The 14,976-nt window shown below is 40.0% G+C and overlaps 2 long non-coding RNA genes across 3 annotated transcripts in view; both read left to right on the top strand.

Moving 5' to 3' along the window:
- Positions 1-14,976, top strand: part of LOC129657427 (uncharacterized) — a 230,589-nt gene that overhangs the window by 146,313 nt on the left and 69,300 nt on the right. The window lies entirely within an intron of this gene.
- The window catches only part of LOC129657426 (uncharacterized), a 154,296-nt gene that overhangs the window by 124,384 nt on the left and 14,936 nt on the right, over positions 1-14,976 (top strand). For both annotated transcript variants that reach the window (XR_008716712.1, XR_008716711.1), the window contains one exon: positions 12,815-12,953. This is a non-coding gene — a long non-coding RNA (uncharacterized LOC129657426). The remainder of the gene's footprint in view (positions 1-12,814; positions 12,954-14,976) is intronic.

Here is a 14,976-nt window from a genome sequence, read left to right as displayed (position 1 = left end):
TCAACTCCAGAAAAATAAATGACCCAGTCAAAAAATGGGCCAAAGAACTAAATAGACATTTCTCCAAAGAAGACATACAGATGGCTAACAAACACATGAAAAGATGCTCAACATCACTCATTATCAGAGAAATGCAAATCAAAACCACTATGAGGTACCATTTCACACCAGTCAGATTGGCTGCGATCCAAAAGCCTACAAGTAATGAATGCTGGAGAGGCTGTGGAGAAAAGGGAACCCTCTTACACTGTTGGTGGGAATGCAAACTAGTACAGCCACTATGGAGAAGAGTGTGGAGATTCCTTAAAAAACTGGAAATAGAACTGCCTTATGATCCAGCAATCCCACTGCTGGGCATACACACTGAGGAAACCAGAAGGGAAAGAGACACATGTACCCCAATGTTCATCGCAGCACTGTTTATAATAGCCAGGACATGGAAGCAACGTAGGTGTCCATCAGCAGATGAATGGATAAGAAAGCTGTGGTATATATACACAATGGAGTATTACTCAGCCATTAAAAAGAATACATTTGAATCAGTTCTAATGAGGTGGATGAAACTGGAGCCTATTATACAGAGTGAAGTAAGCCAGAAAGAAAAACACCAATACAGTATACTAACGCATATATATGGAATTTAGAAAGATGGTAACAATAACCCTGTGTACGAGACAGCAAAAGAGACACTGATGTATAGAACAGTCTTATGGACTCTGTGAGAGAGGGAGAGGGTGGGAAGATTTGGGAGAATGGCATTGAAACTTGTAAAATATCATGTATGAAATGAGTTGCCAGTCCAGGTTCGATGCACGATACTGGATGCTTGGGGCTGGTGCACTGGGACGACCCAGAGGGATGGTATGGGGAGGGAGGAGGGAGGAGGGTTCAGGATGGGGAACACATGTATACCTGTGGCGGATTCATTTTGATATTTGGTACAACTAATACAATTATGTAAAGTTTAAAAATAAAATAAAATTAAAAAAAATGGTTATCACTTTTTCTATATGTTAAAAAAACAAAAATTAAAAAAAATTAGAAATTTTTTACTATATTATATTTTAATGTATAGAAGAAAGAGAAGAATGAAGGAAAAAAAAGGAAATGAGAGGAAAGGAAGTATTGGGCAATATCTCTTTAAGGCTTTGGTTCAAATTTATACATTTCTGTGGATAGTAAATTCCAATTTTTCTTCATGATATTCAAATTTGGAGACAACATTCTTGGGGTTATAATTATAATAATATGCTGATGTTACTGCAAAATTCAGCAAACAACTGGAACCCCTGTCTATGCTTGCTTCTATGAGTATCTGCTTCTTTTACTCAAGAATTGAATAGAGGAACACATGAGAGAGTATTACACAAAAACCACTTCTTCTGGACATGAATGCTGTAAAATTGGATAAGCTGCTTCAGTGAAATTTGTCATAAGTTGGGCAAACCTCATTAAATTACGTCTGCAATTAAAAATGACACTTGACCATGCATGTTTGTGGAGTTCCCACCTGGGTATGATCATGTTTTATGATCATTGGTACTTTTAGCAACAAATGTTATATTTCCTTTCCCATAGCTTTCCCTTCCTGTTAATGGAGTGAGAAATGAAATATGCTTTGTTAACTTCCCTTGGGCTTTAAGCAAAGTTAGACCATGACCAGGCAACCAGCAGTGGGAAACAATGAGAAATAAATGACAAATTCTCACAAATCAAATCCTTTCTTAAGGTCAGCTATGCACATGTGTTGCACAGCAACTAATAATAATACAGAAAAAATAAAGGCTTGTAACCTTATTACTGTTTTCTCCTTCCTCTGCTTTCTACACCCCAAACTCTGAATCTCTGACACGTAGGTACCTTATTTCGTAGGTAGAAACATGAAAACTAACATCAACATAAACTAATTTACTTAACTGTGAGTTCTTTAAGGACAAACTGTATCCTAATGGCACTTTCAATGCACAGATAGAGAACAAGGCCTAGCTCATGTCTGTTGCCCAGGAACAGCATAATGTCACTTCACATATGTTTATGGCACACACAAAGGCAGTTCTGCCAGCTCCTGTCATGGAAAAGATAAAAATATGTGCCGTGAATACAGAACTCTGAACCCTTCATAAAACACATAGCTCTGCCGAGATTGTCTTGGTTATTCTGGGTTTATCTTTTTCACTTTATCGCTGGGGTGTGGAAACGTCTTGATCTTCAAGTGGTATAAGAAACCAGAAACATTTGTATGGAAACCGTGACATGGGACCATAAGATATCCAGTCAGGACGTTTTGTTCTTATCATTTTATCTGTAACAGTATTTTGAGAATTAAAGAGAACAGTTTTTTTTCAGTGCAATTAATGGTCCATGAAAGGCAATGTAGAGAGTGAAAAAAGTTGGGAGTCATCTAATCACCTGATATTTACTGAATTGTCCATGTCAAATCTTTGCTAAACTTTCACTGTCTCAAAGGAGTTACACAGCTACGGTTCCCTGTTTTCATTGAGTTGACATTTTAGAGAAAGTGTTAAGCAAAAAACGAACCAACTAAACAGACAACCGAGTGAACAAGTATGCTTTTTAGGAAAGACAAGGTGCTGATGTAGCCGTTGGAGTATGGGATGCAGGGGGAACTGGCTTTGGAGAGGGCACCAACTAGGTAACACTGGCTGAGGTCAGGAGGAGAGCCCAGACCCGGAAGAGGAGTATTTCAGACCAATAAACCACGGAAGCAAAAGCTCTGATTTGGGAAAGAATTTGCATGTGAGATCTAGGTTTGAAACAAACACATTGATCACTGAGCATAAGTGGGTAAATCGTTTTACCTAGTTGCACGTTTATAAAATCAAAATAACAATGCGTGTGTTGAAAATCAGGGCTTCCCAGGTGGCTCCAGTGGTAAAGAACCCACCTGACAATGCAAGAAATGTGGGTTTGATCCTAAATTGGGAAGATCCCCTGGAGGAGGGCATGGCAACCGACTCCAGTATTCTTGCCTGGAGAACCCCATGGACAGAGGAGCCTGGTGGGCTACAGGCCACAGGGTTGCCTGCCTATGAGTTGGACATGACCGAAGCAACTTAGCATGCACTCACACATGCTGAAAACCAGTGTGAAAGTTAAAACTCTTCATGGCAAAGCACTCGACATTGTAGACCTTCAGAAAATGCTGCTTCCCGTTTCCACCAACATTTTATAGCTTTAGCTGAATTACTTACAGAAGTCACAGCAACAACAAAATGTTAACATTTCCCAAGGATAAGTGTCATTTTGTTCCAAGCAGCACTTACTCGAAAAAAAAAAAAAATTAAAAAACTCTTTTGGAAGCTGTAAACAGGATCCAGCAGTACCCTAACAACTGTGACGGTCACAGATGACCATACCTCCTTTTTGATCCAAATGTATTTCAGTGACTGCAAAAAAAATCACTATTGAAATGTAACAGACTGAAGTTCTTGTTGAGTTTTCAGTGATAGATTAGTGTGTATTTAATCACCTTTTCAGCATGAGTTAATTTAATCTCTTTTACATTAAACAGACTCTTAAACAAGACTTTTGAAATGCTGCTGTATCACACTAGGATTATTTTACTTTCTATAGACATTTTGCAGTTTAAAAAGCCCTACCCTAAAATGGATCTGTTTAGATGATGTTTTGTAACCAATTGCAGTTGGGTTTTATCAGCCAATTGTTAATGCTTGCACTCTTAATAGACAAGCAACCTTCCCTTTCTTGGAGCAAGAATACTTGATACACTAAATACTAGAGAAATTTAAGTCCTTAGTAAACTCTACACACTAAAATATGTCCCTTTGAGACCAAACCGCACCCATAAAATGAGTCACAATAAAATAATCCCTGGGATTAATACCTGATCTGTATAACCTGTGTGTTCTGATGAAGAACAAGTTTATGTAGTCGTTCAGTTGCTATGTCTGACTCTTTGTGACCTTGTGGACTGCAGCATGCCAGGTTTCCCTGTCCTTCATTCTCTCCCTGAGTTTGCTCAAACTCACACCCCTTGTGTCAGTGATGCCATCCAACCATCTCATCCTCTGTTGCCCCCTTTTCCTCCTGCCCTCAATCTTCCCCAGCATCAGGGTCTTTTCCAGTGGGTTGGCTGTTCACATCAGGTGGACAAAGCATTGGAGCTTCAGCATCAGTCCTTTCAGTGGATATTCAAGGTTGATTTCCTTCAGGATTGACTGATTTTATCTCCATGCTGTCTAAGGGATTCTCAAGAGTCTTCTTTACCAACAATTTGAAAGCATCAATTCTTTGGCCCTCAGCCTTCTTTATGGTCCAACTCTAACATCTGTACATGACTACTGGAAAAACCATTGACTATATGGACCTTTGTCAGCAAAGTGATGTCTCTGCTTTTTATTTTTTTTTAACTTATTTATTTTAATTGGAGGCTACTTAATTTGCAATATTGTAGTGGTTTTGCCATACATTGACATGAATCAGCCACGGGTGTACATGTGTTCCCCAACCTGAACCCCCCTCCCACCTCCCTCCCCATCCCATCCTTCAGGGTCATCCCAGTGCACCAGCCCTGAGCTCCCTGTCTCATGCAACGAGCCTGGACTGGCAATCTAGTTTACATATGATAATATATATGTTTCAATGCTGTTCTCTCAAATCATCCCATCCTCGCCCTCTCCCACAGAGTCCAAAAGACTGTTCTATACATCTGTGTGTCTTTTCTGTCTCGCATATAGGGTTAACATTATCTGCTTTTTAATATGCTGTCTGAGTTTGTCATAGCTTTTCTTCCAAGGATCAAGCATCTTTTCTTTTCATGGCTGCAGTCACCTTTCACAGTGATTTTGGAGCCCAAGAAAATAAAATCTGTCACTACTTCCACTTTTTCTTCATTTGCCATGAAGTGATGGGATGCCGTGATCTTCATTTTTTGAGTGTTGAGTTTTAAGACAACTTCTTCACTCTCTTCTTTCACCCTCATCAAGAAGCTCCTTAGTTCCATTTCATGTTCTGCTCTTTGAGTGATGTCATCTGCATGTCTGAGGTTGTTGATATTTCTCCCAGCAGTCTTGATTCCAGCTTGTGCTTCATCCAGCCTGGTATTTCACATGATTCACTCTGTATAGATGTTAGATAAGCACTGTGACAATATACAGCCTTGATGTATTCCTTTCCCAATTTTGAACCAGTCCGTTGTTCCATGTTGGGTTCTAATTGTTGCTTTTTGACCTTCCTGTAGGTCTCTCAAGAGGCAGGAAAAGTGATCTGGTATTCCCATCTCTTTAAGAATATTCCAGTTTGTTGTGATCCACACAGTCAAAGGTTTTAGCATAGTCAATGAAGCCAAAGTAGAGTTTTTTCTGGAATTCCCTTGCTTTCTCTATGATCCATTGGATGTTAGCAATTTGATCTCTGGTTCGTCTGCCTTTTCTAAATCCAGCTTATATATCTGGAAGTTCTCAGTTCACATACTGTTGAAGCCTAGCTTGAAGGATTTAGAACACTACCTTGCTAGCATGTGAAATCTGGAACATTCCCTTCATCTCTCTTCAGGTGGCATAGACCTCAACCTGTTTGGTGGCTGTCATGATTGCATCAAGGCCTGAGGATGGAAGCCAGGTCTGAATTTGCAGTGGCCTAGATCTAGCTTGTACAAGTAACCTGCTATGTGGGGAAAGACATGTTTCTTCCCAGATAGGGTCCACCTGCCTTGAATGTGAATAGCAGGTGACTTATTTGTCCTGCTGCCACTGAGACCTCTAGTAGCAAGACAGGTTGCTAGGGGGAGCTAACGGGGGGAAATTTTCTACTCCATACAGGTTTTCAGAGAGGTGGAAAGAGCCACATGGAGCTTATGATGGTGCTCATAAGGAAAAAAGAGAAAAAGAAGTTTTCCTGAGGGAAGGCATAGAAACTCAACAGAAAACAAACTTGTGGCATAGGTGAAGTGAAGCAAAGCGAAGTTATTATTGTAGAGAAAACTGGCATGAGCTGGGTTAAAAATTAAACCAATAAACCAAAAAAAGAATTCTAATTGTAAGAGAATGAGAAGGGAATATTTTTAATTTTTTTAATCTAAATTATTGCCAGGAGTATAGACATTCTTTCTGAGAATAAAAGGCAGTGAAAGGAGATTTCTGTGGGTTAATTTCTTCTACTGGATACCCCTGAATAATCATAATGACTGACTGAAATGAATCTTACATTTGCCTTTGTTCAGTCAAATTCATGTCTCTATTTTCTCTTTATTAGTGGCCTAGACTACCTCCCATCTCTCCATTTACTTAAATCCCACAATATCCTGTTAAAATCATATCTTTTCTGTTAAGTTTCTCTCTCTGACCTTTTTCTCGGTAAGCTCTCCCTTCTCTGACTTTTCTTAAACTACTCTTTTTAGCTTAACCCGAATAGGGCGTCTCTAATGGCTCAGTGGTAAAGAATCTGCCTGCGGTGTGGGATCCCTGGGTTGGTAAGATCTCTTGGAGGAGGAAATGGCAACCCACTCCATTGTTCTTGCCTAGGAAATCCCATGGACAAAGGAGCCTGGCAGGCTACAGTCCATGGGGTCGCAAAGCCAGACACAACAGAGCAACAGAAACTCACAGAGAAGGGGAAATAGAGTGAGGCTGTTTGTGAAACTGGTAGACTGATGATCACTGCACTGTCCATATGCAGGAATTGAATTGTCAATCTTTTTTGGGGGTAGGGAGGGTAAGAAGAAGACAAGGGTTTGTGGAACTTGGATAGTAAAGATATGACGCCAGTGTAGGGGATGAGATTGAATTTTTTCTTTCCTAGCTTTTAGGGTAGATTTTGAGCTCCAGGGAGAGAGAGGTGAAGGCTGGAGGAATCGTAGTTATAAAAGACTCAGTGAAACATTGAATAGAAGCAATGCTGCTTCAGGCCCCTTGAGAGCACTAGCATAGATTTGCTGAGAGGAACATCCCCAGCCCTACATCTTCCCCCTCCCTTTCACCTTAAGATTTGGGAGGCCATTGCTGTGAAACTTTTGAGCATGCGAGGCTGTGTTCCCACACATGGTTCCAGAAACAGAAACAATGAAAACGTACCTAGATGAAGAAGCCAGAGAGGAGGGACACAAACAGAGAGATCACAGGAAAATGCAAGATAAAACCCAAGACTCAGAGATATATAGGGGAGATTCTGAGATGGAGAAGAAGGGGGTTAGGGAGGGCTTAATTTCTGCATGAGCAGATGTAGGTCAACAATCTTAACAATCTGGCATAAATGTCAATATGATTTTATTCCTGCTCATAGCATAGCATAGTCCCTTCCAGCTCTTTCATTTATAATGGTACTAAATAATGCACTTCTTTAAAAGCTACTGGTTATAATCAAAAGTAGCCAATGTGCATTTCTTTAAAAACATTGTATTTATGCCCAGGTTTTCACCAGAGGTTTATTGAAACTAATTAGTGTATTTATTTGCTAGGGCTGCCATTATAAAATACCACAAATTGGGTGACTTAACAACAGAAATTTACTGCCTCATAGTTCTGGAAGCTAAAAGGCCAAGATGAAGGTGTTGTTAAGGCTAATTCCTCCTCAGGACTGTAAGGGAGAGTCTGCTCCACGTCTCTCTCTAGCTTCTGGTGGCTGATTGTCCGTCTTTGGCGTTGTTTGGTTTGTAGATTCTGCCCTCATCTTCATATGGTGTTCTTCCTGTGTGTGTATGTATGTGTGTCTATCCAGATTCCCCTTTTTATAAGTATATCAGTCATATTGGAGTAGAGACTCACTCGAGTAAATTGGGGTATACGGTCCCGCTGCTGGGCTTCCTAGGTGGCGCTAGTGGTAAAGAACCTGCCTGCCAACGCCGGAGATGGAAGAGACATGGATTTGATCCCTGGGTTGGGAATATTCCCTGGAGAAGGGCATGGCAACCCATTCCAGTATTCTTGCCTGGAAAATTCCATGCACAGAGGAGCCTGGCAGTCTACATACACTCCATAGGATCGAAAAGAGTCGGACAGGACTGAAGAGACCTAGCACAGTCCCTAAACCAATTATGACCTTATCTTAACTAATCACACTTAACAGTGACCCTATTTGCAAGTAAGGCCATGTACTGAGGGACTGGGAATTAGGACTTCAACATAAGAACTTTGTAGGACACAATTCAATCCGTAACAGTTGGACATGATTAAGACCTAGCGATGAATTAGAATTCTTGGTCTGAGAATCTGGGGCTATGGTGGGGATAGAAGAGCACTGTCTTTGAAGATGAAGTGCTCTAGGATAATTAAGTTTTTGTCTCCTAATTAGCTCTGCTCTAGATATTCCTTTAACTAGTGGTGAGGGGAAAGAGTGATCACGAAGTGAACAGATGCTCCCCATTTATAGCCATCATATTTTTTTTAAATCCAAATGAGAACACATGGTTTATTACAGACTAAGCGATGATTGACAAAGTATACAAAATCGGGACTAGTCTTGGCCTCATTTGTGGTAGGCTCTTCATGTGAAAGGATTGCTTTTGATCCATGGTATGGTAGGTGATCAGTACCTCAAACGTCCACAATCTGTTTGTGAATGTATTTCATGGCAAAATGAATTTTTCAGATGTAATTAGGATTAGGGACCTTAAAATAAGGAGATTATGCTAGATTATCCTTGTAATTCAGGTGAGAACTTTATCTCAGTTCAGTTCAGTTCAGCCACTCAGTCTTGTCTGACTCTTTGCAACCCCCTGGACTGCAGGACGCCAGGCTTCCCTGTCCATCACCAACTCCTGGAGCTTACTCAAACTCATGTTCATTGTGTCAGTGATGCCATCAACCATCTCATCCTCTGTCATCCCCTTCTCCTCCCACCTTCAATCTTTCCCAGAATCAGGGTCTTTTCAAATGAGTTGATTCTTTTCATCAGGTGGCCAAAGTATTGGAGTTTCAGCTTCAGCATCAGTCCTTCCAATGAATATTCAGGACCAATTTCCTTTAGAATTGTCAGGGTGGATCTCCTTGTAGTCCAAGGGGCTCTCAAGAGTCTTCTCCAACACCACAGTTCAAAGGCATCAATTCTTTAGTGCTCAGCTTTTTTTATAGTCCAAGTCTCACAACCATACATGACTAGTGGGAAAACCATAGCTTTGACTAGACAGACCTTTGTTGGTAAAGTAATGTCTCTGCTTTTTAATATGCTATCTAGGTTGGTCATAGCTTTTCTTCCAAGAAGCAAGAGTCTTTTAATTTCATGGCTGCAATCACCATCTGCAGTGGTTTTGGAGCCCAAGCAAATAAAGTCTATCATTGTTTTCATTGTTTCCCCATCTTTTTGCCATGAAGTGATGGGACTGGTTGCCATGATCTTAGTTTTCTGAATGCTGAGTTTTAAGCCAAAATTTTCACTCTCCTCTTTCACTTTCATCAAGAGGCTCTTTAGTTCTTCTTCACTTTCTGCCATAAGGGTGGTGTCATATGCGTATCTGAGGTTATTGATATTTCTCCCGGCAATCTTGATTCCAGCTTGTGATTCATCCATCCTGGCATTTTGCATGATGTACTCTGCATATAAGTTAAATAAACAGGGTGACAATATACAGCCTTGACATACTCCTTTTCTGATTTGGAACTGTCTGTTGTTCCATGTCCAGTTCTAACTATTGCTTCCTGACCTGCATACAGGTTTCTCAAGAGGCAGGTCAGGTGGTCTGGTATTCCCATCTCTCGAAGAATTTTCCACAGTGTGTTGTGATCCACAGAGTCAAAGGCTTTGGCATAGCCAATAAAGCAAAAGTAGATGTTTTTCTGGAGCTCTTTTGCTTTTTTCAGTGATCCAACAGATGTTGGCAATTTGATCTCTGGTTCCTCTGTCATTTCTAAATCCAGCTTGAACATCTGGAAGTTCATGAGAACTTCATCTAGCTGGAAGTAGTAGAGGTAAATCGAAGGATAAGGTCAGAGAAGCTCAGATAATGGAAAGAACTCAATCCACTGTAGTTCACTTTGAAGATGAAGGAAGGTAGGTGGCCTCTGGATACTGAAAGTAACCCCTAGCTGACAGAGCAAAGACCTTATTCCTAAAGCCATGAGGATCTAGATTCTGCTAATAACCTGAATGACCTCGGAAAGGAACATTTCCTAGAGCAACCTAGAAACTAGCTAGTCAGCACTTTGATTTTGACCTTGTGAAACCAGAACAGAGGAACCAGTAGGACCAACCAGACTTCTGACCCACAGAACTGTGAGATAATATATTTGTGTTGTTAAATTGTTGTTAATCTCCTAAACTCATGGCAATTTGTTACAACAGCAACAAAAACTAATACAGTAGGTGTTAGCTGGAATTTCTCTGCCTTTAAGGTCAAGATAAGACTGGAGTCCTCTTGTCTTATGGTGACAAGGACAAATTGTCACAAATTGTCAGATTTATGAGGACGAATCTCTTGTCCTCACCAAGATTTCTGCAGGGCCTCAGGTCATGGAGGATAATGTATACTGTCATGATTTTCTCTTGTTCAGACTTGCTGTTTCTACTGGAGAGTCTGGTAAAATTCTTGTGCCATTGAGCTTGGTCACCTGCCTTCTCCTGTTGTGAAAAAAAGAACATGCTACTCTGGTCTGCTGGAAAATGTGACATTAGTAGAATCCGGGTTACTTCAGCTGAGGCAGCGAAGGTCATTGTATATCAGGTGATAGCCAGCCTATCCTCAGATAACTTGTGAGCAAGACTAGGAAAAATCAGTAGAACTGCCTGATTCCCACTGTAATTATTTGTTACACATTATTATTTTGGTTTTATTAGATACCTCACGCTTACCTGAGGGAATTTTGTTCCCTTAGTAGTACATCTTTTTTTACTCTTTCTCCTCCTTCTATGCCTAAACCACACCATTTCTAGCCTCATTTTAGTATGTTTTATCTCTCTGTGTATCTATCTCCCATTTTTGCCTGTTGATATCAATTTCTTAGTTTTAAAATAATAGCTTCCTTCAACAGTCTGTTTATCAGAGTCTGTTTAGCAGACTTCTTGGTGGTTTGCCACACAAGTCTTCTAGGGAGTTAGATAAGAGGATTCTTTCATAAAGAGTGAATCAGAGCAGGAGGTTAATTCTGCGGATGTCCTGAATGATGTCCTTGGGAGTCTGAGTGACCAGAGAATTGTCAGGGAACCAGAACAGTCTCCAAAGAGGGAAGAGTAATATTTCTGATGATGGTTTCTTAGATTAGAGAACACGATTCACGTTCAAGGGTATTCAAGGGGTCTTACACCTGTCTTCTTGACATCCAGCCCCAAATTACCTTGTATTGTTATCTTAAATCTGTATGTCACGTATCCCCAACAGACTCGTAAACCTTTTGCATGTAGGCTTTGTTTTCTATGTTTTTGAAATCATGACATGTTGTCCACTGTGCCCTGCATATAGCGGGCCTTAAGTAACTGTACATTACTAATGATAAAGAAAAATAAGAGGCTAAAAGAAGAAGAGAGATTATGTGAGGAATATCTCTGATTAGTTTCACCATCTCTTAATTTTTAAAAATCTTAGTCTGGGAAGATACATTCTGGATTTCAAAAAATAAAGTCAAAAAGTTTAAAAAGTAGTTCTTAGAAGAGAGAAATAAGTGTTAAATTGAATCATAGATTACAAAGAGGAGGTTTTGAAATTACCAAAATCAAGAAGTGCAGATCCAAAAGCTATCTACTGATTATTAAGTTGCTGAAGATTATAATTCACTGAAATAAGCACTGGCTCCATATGTGTAAGACAAGAAGCTTTTGGAAGGCAGCTGCTGATGTGAAAATCATTGCTTAATGTTAAATTTTCTTATAATAACTCCTTGGCAGAGTCCTACTAGCAATTATAATACAAAGCAAAATATGTTGCAACAATATGTGTGAAAATATCAAATCCAAAATTTGTTTTATATAGAACACTCATCCTTTGCCTTATTCTTGAAATTTCCACTGATTCTTATATTCATTTAAAATTTGCATCATTTCCCCACACTGTTAATAAAGATTAGCTATATATTGAGAAAGTAGTGTTAATTGCTCAGTTGTGTCAACCCCGTGGACTGTAGCCCACCAGGCTTCTCTGTCCATGGAATTCTCCAGGCAAGACTACTGGAGTGGTAGCCATTTCCTTCTCCAGGGGATCTTCCTGACCCAGGGATTGAACTCTGATCTCCCACATTCTAGGCAGATTCATTCCCATTTTAGTCATAGGGGAAATCCTATAGATTCAGCCCTACTTTTAAAAATGACGCTTTTCCTTAATACAAAAGTAATATGTACTTAAAATAGTAGTCCATATTGTCTGCTTTAAAATTTTAACACCTACATACACAAGTTTGATGTTTGCCATTTTTAGATGATAAGCCTAACACCCTGACTTTGGATGGTATCACTGACTCAATGGACATGGGTTTGAGCAAACTCGGGGAGATAGTGAAAGACAGGGAAGCCTGAGTGCTGCAGTCCGTGGCATTGCAAAGAGTTGGACATGACAACAACAATTGACCTTAATACAATGGCCATATAATGGCCTTTGAACAGATAAACAAAACATTTGATTGAGAGTCCAAATAGCTTTTGAGGTGTGTGTCTAAAATAAAGAAGAGGGATGCACACTTGGCTTTAAACTCTCAATCTTATCAGCTTAACTGATAACCATGTATGGTTCTTGTGACACCAACTATGAAAGATTCAACATGGTTGCAAATTGGTTGCAACTCTTCCCCTTGAGGAAAGTTCCTCTCCAGGAGTTTTAGATAGCTTTATTGACTTGCTTAACTTATTGAACATGATAAAGAACACTTCCTGGGACTTTTGAGGCTAGATCCTAAGAAGCTCTGTAACTTTTATGCAGGCCTACAGAGCACTCTCTGGAAGCTCTGAGCTGCCACCGAAGAAGTTTGCCTAACCTGAGTCTGCCATGCTGCAGGAGTGCTCCAGCTGACAGTCCCAGCTAGCCTGCTTCCAGCCATAGCTTCCAGGATGTCAGACATGTAAGTGAAGCTGTCTTGAACTCTCCAAAGCAGAGTATTAGCTAGCTGACTATCACTGAGTAACCTCAGTTAATTTGCTATGAGGAGCAGAACCCTCACCTGACTGAAGTCATCGTAAACTCTTGGTCCATAAAATTGACAGTTATATGTAAGTGACTGTGTTTTTAAGTCACCTAGTTTGGGAAAGTGTGTCACTTCTCTATTCCTGAATAGCAAATCATCCCCATATTTAGTGACTTAAAATGATAGCAATCATTATCTTTCTGTGTCTGTTTGGGACAGGAAGTTGAAAGGCCACAGCTGGACTGACTTTTCACTGTTGTACAATGTCTGAACTGGGAATATTTGAAAGCCAGGAGTGACTCGATGGCTGGGGGCTTGAGTCACATGAAAACTTACACTTCTGGTGGTTGATTTGGACTGTTAGCCAGGACCTCAGCTGATCTGTTGACTGGCGCACTGTGTAGCTTTGTGATCTCTCCATGAGAACTCTTCATGTGGACTAGTTTGGGCTTCCTCAGAGCTTGGTACCAGGTTCCAAATGAGTGAATGCTCTGTTGTCTCTATGTCTTAGTTTTGTAAATCACGTATGTTCTTTTTGTTGTAATCGTAGGCCATCTAGATTAAGGGGAGGAAAGACAAATCTTAGGTGACCAAGGCCTCAGGTTTGTTTCTGTTTGTCTGTTTGTTTTGCCTGGGCTAAAGGGTTTCTTGGACACAAGGCTTTCAGTGGTAAAGCCAGAAAAGTTCCAGGGAAACCAGGATGAATTGGTCACCCTACTAAACCCCCTGTTTTGGAGGAGTATCAGAGTCACATTTTATTAAAAGTGGGAGAGAGCGTTGGGGCCATCTTTGAAAAATAAATCCTCCCACAGGTGTTTTATTTATTCCGCAGTGTATAGCTGGAACACCAGTTGATATTGCTAGGGCAATGAACCATTCATCGGAGTACAAATTCTGTGAGAACAGAGATTTTTCTTCTGTTGTTTATCAGTGAGTTTCAGGATCTAGTATAGTGATTGGCACAGAGTCATTGTCAATAAATATTTATGGAATGACTGAATGGATAAATGTTAAGTCCTATACCATTCCATTACATAAAATCCAGATAGTATATGAGTTTACCACACTTTTCTTGCTTGTTAGTAACCAGAGAAGAAATAATTAAAAAAAATTTTTTTTAATGAAATAACAGCCTTTCAGGGCAGTATAAAGTAGAAAGCTAATCACAACCAATGGACTTTAGAGACTATCACTTCATCCTATGAGACCAACCCCTGAGTTCTCTCCCTTAGGTGCACTTCACAGGCAGAATCTTGGATGACTGTAGCAGGGACAAGATGAAGAGGTGCTAAGGTTCCTTATATTTGTCTGACACGCAGGGTGTTCCTGTTGTGATAGGGTCCTTTTGGTCAGAAGTCATACCCTTTCTCTCATTTAAGCAAGTGGTTGTTAATATTACTTTTTCTTTGGAAAACCCATAAGTTGGAGAAGGGCGAATAGGGGAAATTCTATAGTAGGAACCTAAGGCTTTGGGAGAGGAATAGATGTTAAGAAAAATTAAGGGAGGAGGTCCATGCTTTAAATCAGATTCCTTTAAAGGATGTAACATGAACCAGTGTAGACAATAATGAAGAATAAATCATTGGAAAACCATTTTGGCAGCTGGCTATACTCTGTGTTCATTTTCTCATCTGTCATATCAGGGGATTTGTTAATACTTTCCCGAGTTTAAACATAGGGTTACATTATTTAACAACTCCAGAATTTTAATAAGTTGTAAATAGCATGTTTCTGACAGGACATTGATCTCAAAGAACGAAGACCTCTTTTGGGAAAAAATGGGAAATGTGATAGGATGATAGGATCCAGGTAGAGAATGGAAGAGTTCAGATGTCAGACAAAGGGAATTTTTTTCATACTGCAAAAGAGTGACTTTTCCCTTTCCTATTTTTGCCTTGACATGTCAGTGCCCTACATTATTTCCACACGTTCTCCATAATTCTAAGTTTCTTAATCTTGA

This window comes from Bubalus kerabau, chromosome 7 (assembly GCF_029407905.1).
Source record: "Bubalus kerabau isolate K-KA32 ecotype Philippines breed swamp buffalo chromosome 7, PCC_UOA_SB_1v2, whole genome shotgun sequence".
NCBI lineage: Eukaryota > Metazoa > Chordata > Mammalia > Artiodactyla > Bovidae > Bubalus > Bubalus kerabau.
The sequence above is the reverse complement of the archived record's forward strand: the minus strand, read 5'-3'. Positions and strand labels throughout refer to the sequence as shown.